General features: G+C 50.6%; 1 protein-coding gene across 2 annotated transcripts in view; it reads left to right on the top strand.

Moving 5' to 3' along the window:
• Positions 1-3359: 3359 nt before the first annotated feature.
• Positions 3360-20183, top strand: part of GRIN2A (glutamate ionotropic receptor NMDA type subunit 2A) — a 359010-nt gene continuing 342186 nt past the window's right edge. For both annotated transcript variants that reach the window (XM_058681141.1, XM_058681137.1), the window contains exon 1: positions 3360-3527. The gene's annotated coding sequence lies outside the window, so the exon portion shown is untranslated. The remainder of the gene's footprint in view (positions 3528-20183) is intronic.

The following is a 20183-nucleotide window of genomic DNA, read 5'->3' as shown; positions in this document are numbered from 1 at the left end:
TCTTAGCTCAGAATACCTACTTGCATCACTTAAATTCCAGTAGATAGCAGTGAAGTTTTTGTTTTGTTTTTTTCCCTCCACATCTCTGCTTGGTGTCCAGAGTTTGCCTTGGGTCATGTTGCTTGTTAGGGGTGGGAGTATGTGTTGATGAGGGAGATATGTGCTCTTGAAGCAGCTCCATAAGGGGAGGAAGACCTTGACCGTGGGGCAGATGTCTTTCTTGTGCTAGAAGGATAGTTGGAAAGTGGTGGTCAGCGGAAGAGTCCCTGGCCCGATAGAGATTTTGCATCTGCCAGGTGCCCCTTCAACGCTGTTGCTTAGCTCTGAGCTGGCATTTCTTGGGCTTTGGTCTCACTCAAATACTACTCTTGTCTCAGGTTCTCTGATGTTGAGTCCTTCCTTCTTCCACATCCAAGTCCCACCCACCGTCTTCCACCAGTCATGAATAGCAGTCAGCAAAATGGCCATGATGCAGTCTCTGTTCCTCTTTGCTTAAGGACAGAGAGAATTCAATCTTGAGAAAGCAAAAAGTTGTCTAACCTTGAGTTTCTAAACTGGGTTTCCATCCTTAAAAGCAAGGTCAGGTCCTTCCTTGGATGTGTTATAGAAGCTGGTGGTAGATGCTTCCGTGCTGGCCCGAGTTGTCCCCTCCTGAGCGTTCATTCCGTGTGGACACAGCACTCCTGTGAATGGGACACTGGCTACATCACTGGGGATGACACACAGAAAGCAAGTGTAATACCTCCTGACACACAGTGGGGTGCACATGGTGGGTTTTCATCTTGATATTTGAAGGAACATGAGGTGAAGTTGGTCTTGAGTTCGAGAGGCCTTGTGCAAGCCTTGCCTTCAACCCCAGCTCCCTCCTTTTGGAAGCTTTTCTAACCTATTGTTGCTGCTTTGGCTACTTCTTTTGGCACCTTCGAAAAGGTAGACAGCTCCAGACAGTTAACAGAGAGAAATTAATGTGTTTTTTTTTTTTTTTTCTCTCTTGAAAGAATTTTGTTCTCCCTGTTGGCCAGCATTTTCCTTCTGTGTTGGGTAACAGAACTCTGAGGGCAGTGTGAATCTGGGACAGGGCCAGTGGGTGATTGGTTTGTGCATGGAAAGGTCCAGGAGTTTCTCAATGGAAGATCAGAGAACAGCTGCTCTCCCTAGAGCAGGGGGCACAGTCCGTGGGGCCCAGCGGCCCACCTCTCCCCTCATCATGTGTGTGCTAGACTCTGGCCCTCCGTGGCAAGAGCTGGAGCAATGTGCCTTATTCCCTGGGAGCTGCTGCTGCCTTCTCCAAGGGAGGAATCTGGCACCAGCCTGGCAGCATCCCACTGGTTTCCGAGTGCCAGCTGGCGCACTGGGACCAGCTACAAAGCTGAGCTCCTGTTGCCTTCAGATCGAGTGAGAGGGAATCCAGGCCTCCGGCACCAGGGTGAGGGGAATGATGATAGTGATGTTGACAACGACACAATAACAGCAGCCGCAGCTACCGTTTGATGAGTGTCAGGCTGTCAGGCGCCCTCCATTCCTTGCAAAAGTGAACCTGCAGCAATGCCTTAGCCGGGCCTGTTCCTACTGTGTGACTCTTGAGAAAGAGAACTTGGACAGCTACAAAGGCACAGGGCCCAAGGCCACCTGGCCATGCAGTAATCAGGTGAGGCTTGCCAACCAGTTGCAGCTGATGACACAAAGAAGTACTCACTGCCACACCACATGAGGTTTCCAGGGTGTGGTGGTCTAGTAGTGTGGACATTCAGAGCCAGGCTGCCTGGGTTTGTGTGAGGAATCTCTCCCTTCCTGGCCGTGTGACCTTGGGAGGTTTGCATAAGCTAACCCAGTCTCCTGCTTTGGAAAATGGAGGGGGGTGGGTTGCGATTATGGTTATGACATCATGACAAGGATTAGACATTGCAGCACCCAATGCTTTAGTGTGTAGCAATCAGCGTTCTTCCAGTTTGACTTCACAGGCATAGGGGGCTGGGTGATTCTTCGCTGCAAAGAGGCTGTTCCATGCCTTGTAAGGAGTTTAGCAGCATCCTGGGCCTCTGCCCACCAGATGTCAGTAGCAGCCCCTAGGCCATGACAAAAAAAAAAGACTCTAGACATTGCTGAGTGTCCCTGGAGTGGGATGGGAGGGGAGAAGTCACACCCACACAGGAGTTGGCAGTACCTTCTGGGTTTCACAATTGTTCTCCCAATGGATCCTTATGCCACCTCAAAACTGGTCTGAGGGGGGAGGTTCTTGGGAAGTTGTTAGCTATCTTTGTAGCCAGGAAAGAGCCCCTTGGGAAGGGATGGAGGTTAGCTGCTCCATGGCTGGGAAAATGTGAAAAGAATCCCACTACCCCAGATGGGGAGCTGGACTTCTAAAGGATCAGGAGCAGGTCTATTCCCAGTTCCTTTTGGGGGAATCTCTTTCAAGTGTCTGCATTTTCTCAGACACCAAGACACCCCATGGGACTTCCTTTAAAGGAATTTGGATCCTCTGTGGTCTTATTAACTGTCTGTTAGGTCAGGCAGTAGTAACTTGAGCACATATTGTAAGCCATGAAATGCATGCTAACAGTTCACAGGCCCTGACTGTGTGCCAGGCACCTGTTTTCCCGAGTGTGTGGCTCAGCTTGCCCTCTAGGACAGACTCATGTGTTGGCTTACCTGGGTCAGGGGGTGCTAGGTACCTGATGAAATAACATTCCCGGGAGTCTCTGAGAGTGCTTGCAGTCAAGGTTAGAGTTCAAGGAAAGAAGAGTTACCTACCAAATGGGGTTGGGCCTCATCAAAGTCACCCAGGCCTTGAGTAGAACCTAAGGCAGAGGGAGGAGGAGTTGGCCCCTTTTTGCCTCACTGCTTGAGCAGACAGTCATCCTGTCATCTCCTGCCCCTCGGCCTGAACTTGGCACCGTCAGATCCTTGGTTCCCAGGGCTCGGAGCTTGGACTGACTCATACCACAGGCTCCAGCTCCTCGGCTGAGGATTATGGGACTTCTCAGCTGCCGTTGTCACATGCGCCAATTTGTCGTAATACATCTCCTTTGATACATATAATCCATGGTCTGTTTTCTTTAGGGAGTCCTGGGTGATATGTCCTCAAAATTCCTTTCTTATTATCTCTATTTTACAGCTGGGAAAAATGAAGCACCACAAAGTTAAAGCACATGACCCATGCGCACACAGTCAGCAAGTGTGGCCATGCCAAGACGGATCTGGCTATAGGGTCACCCGAATGATCAGAATCAGGGTGCTCTCAGCCCAGAAGAGAATCCAGGTGATGATGGGAGGCCAAGGGTGGAGAAGTTCCTGAACCAAAATGATCCAGATAAAAGAGCCCCAAAGGGCACGCTGAAGCTCAGCTCTGAAGAGGGCTAACTGCCTGGCGTCTGTCTCAGTGCCATGAGGTGAACTTGCAGGAGCGTTTGTCCACATCGCAGGAGGATGAGGAGCAGCAGGAGGAGAGCCACGCACTCCCCCAGCCCGGCCGACCCAGCACTGCACCGTGAGCTCAGCCATCTCTAGCCACCTCACCTGACACACGGGTGAGTACAACATTTCTGTTGTCTGCCATTGGTGCTTTGTAATTGTCGTGCAGCAGAGGTTAACTGATGGGTAGCTGCTAGTGTTTTTTTTTTTTTTCTTTTTTAAGATTTATTTATTTTATTACAAAGTCAGATATACAGAGAGGAGGAGAGACAGAGAGGAAGATCTTCCATCCGATGATTCACTCCCCAAGTGAGCCGCAACGGGCCGGTGCGCGCCGATCTGAAGCTGGGAACCTGGAACCTCTTCCAGGTCTCCCACATGGGTGCAGGGTCCCAATGCATTGGGCCGTCCTCGACTGCCTTCCCAGGCCACAAGCAGGGAGCTGGATGGGAAGTGGAGCTGCCGGGATTAGAACCGGCGCCCATATGGGATCTCGGCACATTGAGGGTGAGGACTTTAGCCGCTAGGCCACGCCGCCGGGCCCGCTGCTAGTGATTTGATTGGAAATGCCCTCATTCTGCCTCCATAGTTGAAATTCCAGCATGTGAGAGTCTGTTTCCACCTTCTCTGTCCTTTGCAACTGTGATTTCATTTGATGGTCTTTGCAAGTTAAATATTTCGTCTTGGACTTTTGAGAGCAAGATTTACTGGTTGTAGGAAGTGGGATGAAAAACAAAGAAATTTAAAAAAATGTGTAATTTCAACCCTCCAATCAGATACTATTAACATCTTATTCTATTTTCTTCCAGATACATACCTGTACATGTATATTCAAACATACCCAACACCCGTACATGGGGTCCTATTATGTAGACATCTATGTCCTGTGTTAGTTAATATTATTCACATCAGCATTTTCTCATTCTGCAGTCGCTCTCCAAGAACATGACTCTTGGCAGCAGCATATTTATATTCTGTGTTATGATTGTGTCATATTTTATTTAACGATTTCCTGCTAATGCACATATCAATTCGTAGCGGTTTTTCACTATTACAAATGGTGCTTCAGTGTTCATCTCGAAGCATAAATCTCAGTGTGCTGCTGTGATTCTTCCCTTCAGCCGTGTTCCTAGAAGCAAAATTCCTTGGTGAGCGGATCGAGCACTTTTAGTAATGTATTGCCAAGTTGTTCCCCAGACGGGGCAGTTAGTAGCCCAACCAGCAGAATAAGAAAGGGTTGAGGGCCCGGTGCAGTGCTCTAGTGGCTAAAGTCCTCGCCTTGAATGCCCCGGAATCCCATATGGGTGCCAGTTCTAACTGCTTCCCATCCAGCTCCCTGCTTGTGGCCTGGGAGAGCAGTCAAGGACAGCCCAAGGCCTTGGGACCCTGCACCCATGTGGGAGACCTGGAAGAAGTTCCTGGTTCCCGGCTTTGGATTGGTGCAGTACCGGCCATTGTGGCCACTCGGGGAGTGAATCATTGGACAGAGGGTCTTCCTCTCTGTCTCTCCTCCTCTGTGTATATCTGACTTTGCAGTGGAAATAAATAAATCTTTAAAAAAGGTGGGGGGCTGGCATTTGTAATTTTTCAAAAAGCACATGGGAGATTTCGGAGCACACAGACCTTGTCTGGGGTGTCTGAGCTTGTGGTTTTCACAGCACCATCCACTTGGAATCATGTGAGACTCCATCAGATGTGGCTTTCAGGGTTGTCCCAACCAACAGTCAGGGGGACCCCAGGTCCTTGGCCTGCCCAGTCACCTCCAGCTGTGTGATTCCTGGATAAAGCCTGGGTGGGATTGTTGAGAGAACACAGATGTGATCCCATGTTCAAGTTGGAGAGTGTGACTCAGCAGTCACCTTCCGGCATGCCAGCGCCCACACTTGGTGAGCACCCTGATCAGCCGAGGACAAACTCTGTACCCAAAGTGTGCCAGTCTATACATTCTGTCTGCTCCCAGACGTCCTCATCAGTAAAGGGAGAAAGGAAAGCTCTGATTTAAGCTGGAAGGCTGGTTAGCGAATGTCTTGACATTAGATGTTACTCCTCACTCTCAGGGTTATCCTGAGGATGAAGGGTCTGCTGATGAGGGAGGAAATGGAAAACTTCCCAGGTGATTTCTGAGCTGTTCCTTGGACTCTTGCTATGCTTAGCGTCTGTGACAAAAGCCAAACATAATGACAATGACGACGATGAAGGCACCTTTTAAAGGGATGCGTGCGGCAGATGTTTGGGGTCGTGGTGGAAGCTTCTTGGAGCAACCATGCTTCCATGTTAGAGTGTCTGGCTTGGAGTCTCAGCTCTGCTTTTTAGTTTCTGCTTCCTGCTGATGCCCATCCTGGGAGGCAGCAGGTGACGGCTTAGGCATCTGAGTTCCTGCCACCCATATGGGGCACCTGGACTCAGTTCTGGGATCTTGGCTTTGGCTTGGGCCAGCCCTGGCTGTTGCAGGCATTTGAGGAATGAACCAGTAGGTCAGTCTCTACTTCTGTGTGCTTCAAATAAGTACATACAAATAAAAAATGAGATGCGTGTATCTCAAAAGGTTATCAAACTTTTTTGTTGTTGCTAAAAATCCTTCGTAATTTGAAATGTAGACTCTTGCATCTCATAATGGCCAATTAAATGCCTACTGGCCTCACCTTCTCATAGATAATAAATGTACCCCCCGCCACCTCAACTCCGACAAGTTACAAAACCCAACCACTTAGTGGGTAGGCAGTCTGCAGTCGGAAACCTGGGTTTCTTGTCTCCTAAAAAACCAGAGGATGGAGTTACAGGTGACGGCACACATAGCTGAGTGAGGCAGTGGTTCAGGAAAGCAGAGAGGCAGGAAGCTCCGTTCTGTGGGAGAAATGTGCCCAAATGTCTGATGCACAGAACAAACCCCAAGTAGCCCACATACAGCTAAAAGAGACTGAGAGCCAGGCTTGCTGCTCAACTGTTAGAGTTTGCAGCTTGCGCCCAACCAAGTCAATTGCCTCCAAAGACAAATTAAAAAACAAAAACAAAAACAAAACAAACCCTCAGCTCCAGGGAAATAGAACACCAGATTCAGTCTCCACAGTACAAGGTTCACAATATCTCTACTATCACCCCCAATTACTCAAAAAACAAAGAAATTGAAAAATGGGACCCATCCTTAAAAGAAAAGATGCGCGTGGGGACTGATTAAGGATGACCCTGACGTTGGAATTACAGATGAAGATCCATAATGCAGCTGTTTTCCTGATGGTTAATGGTGTGAAGGGAAAGATGCTAACCGTAAATGTAACAAATCCAACCAGAAACACAACAAAAAAGACACAAAATAGAAATTCTAGATGTAACACAATGTCTAAATACATTCCAAAGAAGGAGTAAGGAGCAGAATAGAGATGACAAAGGGGTGATTTGAAAATAAGTCGGCAATCAGTACTGTCCATTTGCCTTCTTCTTTTTTTTTTTTTTTTTTTGCATTGTGCTTCCTATACCCTCCTTTAAGCAAATGGCTGGAGGAATTGCCTAAGAGGAGGGAAGGGACAGCATTAAAAACAAATAAGCATTAAAAACAAACAAACAAACAAACAAACAAACACCAGAGGAAAACCTGCCAGGGCTGCCTAGGCCTTTAGGAAAATCACAAAGATTCAAAAGAATTCTGAAGTGCTGCGGGTAGAGACGAGTGGGCATCTTCTCACCTCAGAGGAGGGGAGAGAAGAGATGAGCTGAGCAGAAATGGTGCTACCTCCTGGAGGAGGACCAAGGTCGTGGAGCTGCCAAGGGCCTCATGCTGTCTAATGTGCTCCAGACTTGGGCACAGGGAGTCGCGTGGTCCCTCTCAACTCCAAAAGGCCCAGGGGCCTAGGAGGCAGAAGGCTGGACATGATAGGCATCATTGGAATCCAATCTCCTCCCACTGGACCTGTTGTGGCCTGAACATTACTGTCTGCCTGGGTCCTGTTGGAAGCCCAAACATTCAACATGAGGGGAAGTGGGGCCTTCTGTAGGTGATCACGTGGACAAGGTCATGAGGGCCGGGCATTCAGGGTTTGGTGCCCTGGCAAGAAGAGGCCAAGGAGTGACTACTCCTCTCTGTGGTGGGAGCGGATGGTGAGGAGGTGGCCCTCTGTTAATCAGAACACGACCGTGCTGCGTCTTCACTTTGGGCCTTTAGGCTTCAGAACCAGGAGATCAGAGGTGTCTAGGGTGTAAGTCACGGGTCTTGGGTCTCTGGTAACAGCCTGAGCAGATGGATTGAGGGGAGAAACCTGGTGACCGCAAGTGCCATGGCCTCCTCCTGGGTCTCTCCTCCTGGGGTGAGTGTGCTGCCCAGTTTTGCAAGTGTAGACCTGGGAATGCTCTGCTGTTGGTTACACTGGCCAGTGGCCCACTCTTTCTGTGTCTCTCGCCTTCTTGACACATGGGAGGGTTTTTTTTTTTTCCTTTGGTGGTCATTCAGATTCTGCTCGTCTCCAGACACAACTTGGAGAAGCCGACCTTTCATTCATCACTCAAGGATGCAGATGCAAACAGGGACTTCATCCTTGAAACCCCGACACCTGTCTGGTGACAGGAAGCTCCATCCAGGCCTCTCATCTCCCTGCCTCCTACCCCATCTCCGGCCTCTCCCCTACCCCCCAGCTACCACAAGCACATTGTTTTCTGGGCCTTCCAAGCAATTGTGCAGCAAGGTTTTCTGTGTTGGGAATTCCCTTCTCTGTGTCTCGTGTGGGTTTCCACTGACTCACTCACCGGTATTGCTTGGGCATCTGCCAAGTGCCAGGCACCACCCCGGCTGCTGGGCAGCCAACCACGAGGAGGACCAGCGTTGTCCCTGCCCTCACAGAGCTAACAGTCTGGCACGGGAGCCAGTACTAAGCAGAGATTCGTCCAAGTGTGGGTGCCGAGGATGACTAAGATGAGATGTGTGGCGGGAAAATAGACTGACCCCACGTGCCCCTGCTTCTATGGCTGGAGGTGGTCTAGCATCTTCTCCATGGTTTTCTGGGGCCTCAGCTTCCTTGCAGAGGGTGGGAGGCATGCCCCTCCTGGCCTCGCACTCCATGTCCTGACATCTGACTTTGAGGTCTGTTCTGGGGAATATACAAATCCTGCTCATTGCCTCGCTCAAACACATTTTTTTTTTTCTGTTGGCACCAGCAGCATCATGCCCTTGGGAAATTAGCCCTCCTCCACCTCCTCCTGGTAGTGAAATGGTTAAGTCATCCAGGCCTGTTGTATCTCTTTTCCTAGCAGGACCTCTGGTGAATCAGATGTTGACAGCTGGTGGAATCCCGAGAGCACCTGGAGGGCAGGGGCTAAGGGTGAGCGCTGATGACCTCTGTGTCCTAGGGCAGGCTGCCCCTGCATCAGGGCCTGTGCCCTATGCAGGTCTCTTTTTAGGAAAGTAAATCTGGGAGAAACAGAAAAACCTGGAAAGCGGAAGAAATCTCAGGCAGCAAGGGTGGGATTTCAGACGTGGCTTAGCCTCCGCCTGCTCCTGCAGAGGGCCCTGGAGAGTGAGTGGCGCCCCTGAGTTTGTCCAGGAGCAAGGACTGAAATCCACAGGTGTGAGTGAATGCACGGACTTGAGTGGTAACCAGAGGAAGGCCTCAGAGGAAGGCGGCTGGAGCAGGCTGGGCACTCATAAGCCAGGACAGTAAGCAGACCAAAGTGGTCTGAAATGGACCGGTGGCACCCCCAGGGTCACTTCCCAGAGCAAGAGTCACAGAACCGTGTCTGCTGAGTGAGTCATGAAGCAGTATCCCCAGGCTGCTGTGGATCACAGTGGGCTTGAAATGACAACAGTGATGCCTGGTGTTGGTCAGGATGCTAAGGATGCTGAGGACGACTCTCTCACGAGGGCACTGTTTGTCTCTATGAGAGTGAGACAAGGGGGACTGGTGGTCCTCGTGCCAGTTCCGGTTCCCAGGTGTATGCTCACTGGTGCAAGGTTTTTTCACTTAGTGGGTCTCATAAGGCTGAAGGGTTTCACATGAAATCTTTCATACTGACTGCTGATTTTGCTTGAAAACCAAAGCATCTGGTTTCCTATTTCCTGGTTGGGATTGTAGCCCCTGTGCCATCTAGATGGGGCTTTAACGTTTCCCACTTCTCCCGATAACTGCACTGTCCAGTGGCTGCAGAAGCCACATGTGGCTGTTGAGATGTGGCCAGTCGAAACTGAGCTGGCTCCAGCACTACCCATTTCTGCCCCCTGCCAGATCCTGTAGGCATGTGAGTCTTCCACTCCTCCGCCCTCATCTCCACTAAATGGGAAGGGTGTGTAAACTGGACTCAGGTGACCAGAGTTCAAGTCCTGGCTCTGACACCTGCTATGTGACTCAGGGAAAGTTAACTTCCCCTCTCTGTGCTTGGTCTCTTCATTTATATTTTGGACTTCATTTCCAACTTTCTACTCCTGCAACTTCTCTCCCACACACCTCCGAATTTACCCTTCTGTGGTGGGCTGCTGCCGCAGCGGCTCTGAGCTGAGCTCTCCCTGCTGGGCAGCCCCTCCCCTTGCCCTGATTGCCTGCACTCCAGCTGCTTCTGCATCTTCGGGGAGCCCTGTCTCCGTTGGGGCCCCCCTCCTCATTCCACAGGGGGCTGCCTCCTGATCATTCCAGTTGGCTTGTTGTTTACAGAATGAGAAGTTAATCACGTTTTGCCTACCTTTCCGGTTAGTATCTGCAATTGGCCCTCATTTAAATTACATATTTTAGCTATTAGTTGGCTCACCTTCCACAATTATTTTCTCATACCCCTGGGATTATAAACTATTGTTTCAAGTTGTGTGTTGCCTATTTTAAGAACTTAATTTGTTTGTAATGTGCATATCAGCTGCATGATTTGTTTCTTGCTTGTAATTAACTTTTAAGCTCATGCTATTCACCCCACCCTACCGCCCTGCCAAGAATGAAACCCAAGGTAAAGTTGGTAAGATTAATCACGCTGGCTGCATTCAGATCTCCCAACATCTTCATTGGACTCAGCAAGTTTAGGGAAAATGGTAAATTTTCTTCTTCCTTTTCCATCTGTTACCCTGCCGATCTTGGATTCATTCCATCCATTAGCAGGCTAGAATGTCGGAGTTGAAATCTCACACTTTGCAGTTTCTGTACTGAGACAGGCAGACTTTTCCTCCAAAGCCTCTCACCCTTCAAGTTGAACCCCTCCCTTCCTTCCGGAGAGGGTTCCAGACTCAGAGGCATTGATGAGTCACGGAGTGTTTATGTGAGCTCTCCCAGGGTCTCCCAGGATCTCCCAGGGTTATGGCCGAAGGAGTTGCTGATCTCCATGGTCTTTGCTTTTGTATCAGGCACCCATGTTTTGGGTTCATCATGCGCAGGGACAGTTAGAGGGTCTGGGTTGGGTGTGGCTAGCTGTGTTACTCTCTCCACTTAGTGACAACTTGCCTTTGGGTCACAGGTGCAGTATAGACCCCAGGTGACTTTCCTGCACAGTTAAATACTTGTAGAAATCAATACTTATCTCAGTGAAGCGCTTGCTCCCAGAGGAGCTTGCTGGCATAGAGACTGTGACCCAGGCATTCTAGGGAATGACCCAAGAACCTGCGTGTTGGACAGGCCCCCAGAACAGGCCAGTGCTGTGTCTAGGTCCACATGTCGAGAGGTGGAGTACTAGGCCACCAGCTTCACTACTGCTAAAATGATGCTGGTCTTGGTTCTCATTGGCACATGAATGCATAGCTGTTGGGGAGTGAGTGCGTGCAGGACCGAATGAGCTGCACGCAGAAAAGTGGATCACTCCTACTAGGTCAATCTTACTGAAATGATGTATCTTCCGTCCCACCTAGCTAAAAAAGGAAAAAAAAAGTAGTAATTACGTATTTTTCCCAATCCAGGAAGGGCTAAATGTCATACGGTGACTTATCTCTTTCTTATATGTGGTATTTGTGTGTGTGTGTGTGCGTATACACATATGTTTGGCTTTTGGGAATGAATTTATAGTAACAGAGCTGTTCCTCGTCATGCATCTCTTTCTAAGTATAGCCTGCCTGTCTTCATCCGCAAGGGCTCACTTCCAGAGAGCACTGCACATTGAGAATTCCTTGTTCCTGTTTCCGAGGTTCTTCAGGGGAGCTGCTGGTTTCCCCTCTAAATCCAATCCCCGGCTTTAATCCAATTTCCAGTCACTTTGTGAAGAAGCTTTCTTTTTTTTTAATCTTTAAAAATTTATTTATTTTTATTGGAAAGACAGATTTACAGAGAGGACAGACAGAGGAAAAGATCTTCCATGCACTGATTGACTCCCCAAGTAGTTGCAATGGCTGGAGCTGCGCCGATCCGAAGGCTGTCTCCTGCTCTGAGTCTCCCACGCAGGGTCCCAAGGCTTTGGGCCATCCTCTGCTGCTTTCCCAGGCCACAAGCAGGGGGCTGGATCATCAGTGGAGCAGCTGGGACATGAACCAGGGCCCATATGGGATGCAGTGCTTGAATGGGGTTGAGCCCACGTGCTGGCCCTGTGGATGAGCTTGTAGTAAGTAAGCCTCATGCTGGAGGACGTTGAAGGTTCAGTTGCTGGGGGTGAGTTGCCAGTTTTCTATGAGGTCAGAACTGTGAGTATAAATAGATACACATGCACACATATACTCACACACACATGTACACACTCACATGCACGCGCGCACACACACACACACACACATGCTTGTGGCCCGCCCTATCTGCAGGAGGTGTTCTGAAGTCCTCAGTGGATGCTTCCAACTGTGTTGACTGCTGAACCCTGCATTTTTGCATATGCAAGGGAATGCATACATATAATATTCATGTAATAGAGTTAATCCAGAAATTAGGCACAGCAAGAGATTAACAGCAGCATTTAATAGTAAAATACAAGAGTTACAACCATGTGCTATAATAGGTGTCCTTTACAACTTAGGAATTGTTTACTTCTGATGTTTTTCTGTATTTTGCACCATGGCTGACTGCAGGTAGCTGAAACTGCTGAAAGCAAAATTGTAGAGAAGGAGGTATGGGCCACGGCACTTGGAGTGTTTTTGGAAACAGGAGGATCAACACACGTGATATGGGCCTGGCACCGAAGCCTACTGGCTAAAGTCCTCACCTTGAACGCCCCGGGATCCCATATAGGTGCTGGTTCTAATCCTGGCAGCCCTGCTTCCCATCCAGCTCCCTGCTTGTGGCCTGGGAAAGCAGTCAAGGACAGCCTAAGGCCTTGGGATCCTGCACCCACGTGGGAGACCTGGAAGAAGTTCCTGGCTCACAGCTTTGGATCGGCACAGCTCTGGCCATTGCACTACTTGGGGAGTGAATCATCGGACGGAAGATCTTCCTCTCTGTCTCTTTCCCTCTCTGTATATCTGACTTTGCAATAAAAAAAAAGTCTTAAAAAAAGACATGTGATCTATATATGATAAAAGTACTCATTTAGAGAAAGGAGGAGATGGCCTTGTGGCATTATGGTGTAGGGGATAAGGCTTCACCTGCAATGCTGGTATTGCACTTGGGCACCGGTTTGAGTCCTGGCTGCTCTATTTCCAATTCAGCTCCCTGTGCAGTGTGACAGGCAGGAGGGGTAGGGGTGGCACTCAGTGTCATTTGTTCAAGGCCTCATGGCCAAGAGCTGGTGAGGACCCAGCACACCCTTGGTTGGCTGGCCCAGAGCTGGCAGTCTTCTTGACTATGAAGCTCTACTGTCATACATCTCAAACTCGATGTGCTAGGTGTTCTCCTGGAGACTTTGTCCAAGCATGGATTCTGATTCCATAGGTCTGAGGCCCTGCAGCCCTAACCAGCTCCCTGGTGATGCTCACCTGGCGATGCTCTTGACCTGCATCCTGTACCCCGAGTAAGCTGATGATCTGGTAGGACTCGTCCCTGACTAAGATTGGAACTGCCTGGGAAAGCTTCAAAAAAATCCCTGCCTTGGCCCCATCCTGGACATGCTAGTGTAGTTACAACAGCCCTGGCAGGTCGTGGGGTGGATGATGTGTGCACGCAGCAGGACTGAGAACCTGCTGTGGCATTCCTGCTGAGACTGCTTGCATTCTGGGATCCACTGCCAAGACCCCCACCCACGTGTTCTCTGCCTCGTCCTTTGTCCTGGACTGGATGTGCTGTGGGTAGTGTGGTGAGGGGTGGGGAGCAGGCAAGCTGATGCGAAGCTAAATGCAGTGATGGCCCACAAGGAGAGGAGCTAAGGTCTCCCTGGGGAGCCAGGAGACACTGGCAAGCTGCTCCATGTTGAAATGCTCAGCTGCCCAGCTGAAAATAGCTTCCACGCTGCTGAGGAGGCTACTTGGAATTGCCCTTCTGCCAGGAAGGGGGCAAGTGAGGACCCTGAACCCCTGGGAAGTTGGCGGCTGCCCGGCTGAGTTGTGTCAGCAAACCCCTGGATGGCAGGTGCCTGTGGCATCCCGTGGCATGGTTGGGTGAGGGAGGGCTCACCCAGTCTGGCGATTTTCATGGATCCAGGGCTTAGCTAGGGAGGCCCAGTGGTGCATTCATGTCCTGTGGCTGCTGGGACCACAAGCGTGGTGCCTGAGGACAGCGCGTGTCTGTCGTCTTGCAGCCCGACACAGGGCACTGCGGGCTGAAGTCATTGTGTTCCTCCGGAGGCCTAAAGGGACACTCCCTGCCTTGTCCTTCCCTGCCGCTGTGGGCTGCCTGCCCACCTGCACTCTTGGCCGCCCACTTCATGCTCAGCAGAGTTCTCACATCATGCCACTCCCACCTCCTCTTCTTCCCTTGAGGGTCGCTTTTGAAAAGGCTGGACTCACCTGGATAATTTAAGATATTATCCGTGTTTTCAGATAAGCTACTCACAACCTCAGTTGCGTCTGAAGCCATAATTCCTCCAGGCCAGGTCACGGTAGGACAGGATCTTATCTGGGGGTAAGGGTTGGTGGTTTTGCCTTGCCCCGGTGGTTGGGGTGAGTCCTCCTCCTGAGGCTCCCCGGTGCTCTGTCCTTGCAATCCCTTGCTGCAGCCAGAACTGCTCTGTTCAACATCTCTTTTCATTACTTACCTTTAAAATTATTTTTATTATTTATTATTTATTTTTCATAAATTACCCTTTGAAGAAAGAATTCCAAGGTGAGGTTTTTTTCACAAGATTATCAGCCAATGGTTCATTCTTTTATTTTTTTAAGATTTACTTAATTTTATTGTAAAGTCAGATATACAGAGAGGGAAAGAGAGAGGAAGATCTTCTGTCTGTTGATTCACTCCCCGAGCAGCTGCAGCGGCTGGAGCTGTGCCGATCTGAAGCTAGGAGCCTAGAGCCTCTTCCAGGTCTCCACTTGGGTGCAGGGTCCCAAGACTTGGGCCATCCTCTACTGCTTTCCCAGGCCACAAGCAGGGGGCTGGATGAGGCGAGGACTTTAGCTGCTAGGCTGCTGTGCCGGGCCCTATTGGTCCATTCTTTATTAGTCCAAAGAAGTTCCCTCGCCCAGCAGCATGGGTGCCCCCTTCTGGCCTCCTGGGTTCTACTCCAGACCTGCTGAGTCAGAGTTCTTGTGTGGGCATGGACTGGGCCAACCCAGGTCCACCCTGGAGCACAGACCAGGACCATTTGTGCAATTCATTGATGGTGGAGAAGGTGGGAACCATCCCCATTCCTTATCTCATTAAAATCCCATGGGTGTCTGGAATTCCCTGCCCCAGGAAATTCCTTGGTCTGGGGTACAGCCTGGGCATGGGGGTGCTCTTTTTTTTTTTCTTGAAGATGTATTTTATTTTTTATATGAAAGGTAGAATTATAGAGTTAGAGATAGGCAGACAGACAGATTTTCCATCTGCTGGTTCACTCCCCAGTTGGCTGCACTAGCTGGAGCTGAACCAATCCAAAACTAGGAGCCAGGAACTTCTGGGTTTCCCACATATGTGCAGGTTCCCAAGAACTTGAGCCATCCTCCACTGCTTTCCCAGGCCACAAGCAGGGAGCTGGATGGGAAGTGGAGCAGCCGATGTGGGATGCCACAGGCAGAGGATTACCCCATTACACCTATTACCATGTATATGCGTATATATATATATAACTATGTATATTTATATATTTATTATATTACCATATATATATTTAGTGTGCAGCAAAATTTGGAAGCAGCTGATCTGGTTTAGCCTGGCCTTCCCCTGTGTAAAGAGGGAATTCTCTAAGGAGAGCAGTGACTGCCCAGGGCCCCCCACAGGGCTGCTGGCCACCCTAGGAGAGGGTCCACATCTCTTAAATTTCAAGACTGAAAAGCAAGAAAGCAAAAGCAGCATCAGCAACGAAACTGGCCACGTCTGCCTGAGCGAGCGGAGCGCGGGAGAGGTTCTGGTCCCTTCCGGTCTCTCTGCTTCTTCGCAGTCTGAGTTGTTTCCTAATGACAACCATGCTTGTGATTTTAATAGTTGAGGGAAATTCAAAAAGGTTTTGGTAAATGGAATTAAGAGATAGATATATTCTGACAGAATATTTTGAAATGTCTTCAGAGTCTTTTTTTTAATATTTGTCTTCCTTGGATTCTTTGGAGATGCATCATAGGAAAGTCGCTGAAGGTTGGTGAAGGAACAGCAGGGCGTACAGGGCTCGACTTACAGTGTTCATTTCTGACCCGAGGCCTCCCACCCAGCGACTGTGTACATGTTGTTACTCCAGCTTCACGTCTCGGGCAGGTGGCAGATGTCTGCCCCCTCTGCGTGTTTAAGGAGGATTGCCAGATGTCTGTGGTTTCAGCACTGGTGTGTCACTGACAGCTGGAAGCTTGGGTGGCCCAAGGTTAGCTCTGGCGTGGCCTTTGTTGCACGCCCAGAGGGGATGTGTATGTGGTGCGCATGTGTCTCAACATCTTGTTTCTGTCAGCTTCCCTCTGGGTGCACTGTGGGTCACTAGATTTTGTGAACACAGGACGAGGCACCAGGCACCGTGTCTCCCCTGTGCATCTCTCTTGTCCTCCTCTGGTTTTGGGACGTGGACATCAATAGTCGACCTGCCTTTTGTCATTTTGTTTTCCAAAGAGTCTTGCAGCACAGCCCTGTGTGATAGTGGAAGCGGCTGGATATCTTCCAAGTTTAAACCCAGTGCGTGATGGTTATCCGCTTCATGGACTTAGTTTTAAGAATGATGCTAATGAGAGCAGAAGATGGCTCAATGTTGGGAAGTCCTGACTTCTTGTCAGGTTCTGCACTTGGCCCATTGGAGCTCACTGGAATCTCACAAAGGTTGGAGGCACAGCCTGATAGCCCTGTTTTATAGATGGGAAAGTCCAGGCATCTGGTGGGTCTGTACTCTGGGGTTTCCGCTCACTTCCCTCCCTCCCTGTTGCCGGTCTGCTCCAGTCCCTGGGCTGGCTTACTCCCCGGGGTGCCCTGCCCGGCCTCTGGCTCAGGGTCCTTACTCCAGGAGATGTCGCTCTGTTGTCTCACCCATTTCCCCTGCCAAGCTCTGCCTTTCTCTCCGAGGTGCTGGGAGGATCTGTAAATAGTTCTCTGGAGGTGCTGGAAGCCCTGGGTGGAGAAACTCACTATAAATACCCGGCATTTATAATTAGCCTCCCTGGCGGCACAGTTGTATGGGTGGAGGAGGCAGACACCTGCAGGGGCAGGAAAGTCAAAACGCAGGACTCGAGGGGGGGCTTCCAGTGCTGGCTTCTTGGTATCACCTTGTCCTGGCTGGAGAGGACCCAGTGGGAGTGAAGCCCCTCTCCCCCAGAAAACAATGCAGTGGAGGAAGGATCTGGTCTTGTGGCAGCCTCAGACAGGGGTTGGGCGTGATATCCAGGAGTCCCAGGTGCCTTGCCTCCGGGCTGTGTGGCCTCCTCTGGTGAACACATCATCTGTGGGCACATCTGTAAGATGGTATATGTGTATACCACAGGAATCACGCAGCAGCCCCAAGGTTAATGGAGCCACAGGGTCCTTGTGGGGGTCGCAATGGACTGTTATTGCTGCTCCTTAGCAGGTGGGGCAGCCTGGCCTTAGGCTTTCCAGCCCTGACCCAGGGGTTTCTAGGAGACCATGTCACATCAATGGACACACAGCTTCCATAAGCCCTCAAATAAAACCCACTGCTACTGAAGAATACCTGATAATGGATCCAACTGAATACATACGCAAGCCGGGGAGAGAAGACCCTCTCAAGTCAAAAATAGCCTCCAAGTCAAGTCCCTGCAGGTCAGTCATTCCTCTGACACTCCCCCCGGCCCGACTGCGATTGGCCCATGCTACTGGCCTGCCTCCTCCATCCATCTTCTAAGAAGCTGCTAGAATAAACCACTTGAGCCTCAGGTAGTGTCCTTGACTCGCTGAGTTGAAGGAGAGGCTGGTGAGAAACACCCCAACCTTGAACGTGACTGAAGGAGAGAATCCTGATGCATGGAGTTGTTGCTCACCAGGTGCTTCTTGCCCTCTTTGTGTGCACAGCTGGTCAGATGGGAAATCGGATGGGCCTCTCCTGCTGAGAGACTGTCTGGGGCTCCCCTTTGGTGGCAGAGTACCATCCCCTCCCTGCAGTCATGACTGTGGCCTGTCCCTCTAGTCCTCCTCTAAGCTGTCCAGTGTTTTCCCACTTTCTGCTCTGAGGCCTTTTATGGTAAGATCTGCAAGCACCTGCTGCTGCAGTGTGCTCTGCCCGGTGCTGTTTACAGTCCAGGGATGAGCATTGGCCAACAGGGAGAGGAGACTGCAGGTCCGGGTGCAAACTTCACTTCATTTCCTTTTGGGCAGAGGACCCTGGGAGGTGTCCTCCACACCCCTAAGGAAGTGCCAGCAGCATGGAGCTGCTGTGGCCTCCCAGTTGTGACCCTAATGTGGAGGAAGTCTGTGTTTTCCCCTGCTAAATATCTCTGCCTACTTGTTCCTGCTTCCTAAAATCACCTCCTGGGTCCATCACCTGTCTCCCTCAGGCCCTACTGTTGGCAATCCCATCCCATGGGACTGTCACACCTAGAGAAGATCCAGACTCCTGGTCATGGCTACAGAGCTCTGCATGAAACTTCTTCACTTTGTTCCAGTCTCTTCTGTCTCCACGGTCCCCTGTGTGCGGTGGTGTGGCCAAGCATTGCTGCCTCAGGACCTTTGCTTGCACTGTTCCTGCCTGCTGGAATGCCCTTCCCTTGTCAGTCCTACCCACCTCAGGTCCAGGCTCAGTGTCTGTCCCCTAGGGAGTACCACTCCCTTGGGCCCCTGACCCTTGCACCTGTATTCTGTCTCTCATGGCAACTTGCTCCCACAAGGCTGTTTGGAGCTTTGTGTTTATTGGGATGGCTGTGTGGCCCTCCCACTAGGATATGCATCCCAGGTGAAGAGGGCAGAGCCAGCCCCCACCTGCCTCCAGGAGCTCTGAGCACATGGCGTCTCTACTGAACACAGGTAGAATCCATTCTGGTGCTTTCCCCTGCGGCCCACCCTTTTCCTGCCCTGTCAGTCTATGGGATATTGATGTAGGTTTGATAGGGGAGAACTTGAACATATTAGTCCCTTTTCCATCACCTTGCTTGGAGGCCTGCCCCAGGACACTTGGGAAGGAAAAGATAGGAGTGGACCCCTTTGCTTGGGAGGTTGTAAATCCAAACAGCCTGGCACAAGCTATGGCAGGGGCCCTCATGGCAAATGGTAGGGGTGCTTGGGGAACAGAAACCATGTCTCCCACAGCTGGGGGCCTGTTCCTTTGATAATCATCCTCTTGCAAGAACTCAAGGGCCACATGAGAGTATCTCAATCCCTTTTGAGTTCAGGACTCCTCATAACCCAAACCCTTCCTCTATGCTCCCACCTCCTACTGGTCCCACAGGCTCTCCCAGTGTCCCTGGGGCTCCCTGAAGGATGCCAGTCTGTGTCCACGCCATGGCACGAGTCTCTCTTCCTCACCCTGCAGAGTCAGAACGTCAGGCATGACCAAGTGACACATGCTAGCCTGGTCTCAGGCTCCCTATGGGACAGAACTGAGCCCTTCCCTGGGACCAGGAGGTTCCCTGCACACCTGGTGCCCAGGCTGAGGTCACAGCACTCCTTGCTCTCATCTGGAGCATGACTGGGGCGTTACTCCAGAGCCCCAGCAAGACCACTGTTCTGCAAGGATGGTGCAACCAGAAACTGGGCTGTGTAACCCTGCACCTGTTTGTAGAAATGCTGGAACCAGGGGCTGGGCTGAGAATGAATGGGTTTTGTTCATCAGTGATTTATGGCGTGCTGTCTGAAGTCCAGAACTGCTCGGGGAGGCTTGTACCAACTTGCTACATAATTTATTGGGACAACAAAGATGGATGGCCCGCACCTGGCTTCTGTTATGATGCTGGTTACTCAGCCTGGTTCTGGTTGTGTGATCCGAGGGGACTAAAGGGAACACACATCTCATTGGACTTTTGCTGTGGTGTTCCCAAGGCTCAGATCCCCTGGCCTCCGATACGTTCAGGAAGTTCATGGTCCAGAGAGCTGGCTTGACCAGAGAGACTAGGAGGGGACAATAGGGACTGCCTATAGGTGTGTGGGTCTTTCTAAAGAGGCCCTGAGTTGCCATGTTTTGTTGTTCTGTACCCTTAATTTGTAATGACATCTGTGGGACTTGAAAGACTTTGAATCGTGTGTGGCGTCCCCTTGGGGATCCGGCCCAGTGAGTCTGCTCTGGGTTCTGGGCCTAGCTCTCGCTCTTCTCTGCCTCGATATCAAAATCCACACATCAGCTGGGTTCGCAGTTTCTGGCGCCCAGTAGAAGGTATGACTTGCCAAGCAAGGTAGACTCCAGAAAACAAATTTCACCTGAAACTGTCAGCCGAGAATAACAACAGGCACCATTGTGGTGCCTTAGTGTCTCCCAACATGTGT

The sequence above is a fragment of the Ochotona princeps genome, chromosome 24 (assembly GCF_030435755.1).
Source record: "Ochotona princeps isolate mOchPri1 chromosome 24, mOchPri1.hap1, whole genome shotgun sequence".
In the NCBI taxonomy this organism is placed as follows: Eukaryota; Metazoa; Chordata; class Mammalia; order Lagomorpha; family Ochotonidae; genus Ochotona; species Ochotona princeps.
The sequence above is the reverse complement of the archived record's forward strand: the minus strand, read 5'-3'. Positions and strand labels throughout refer to the sequence as shown.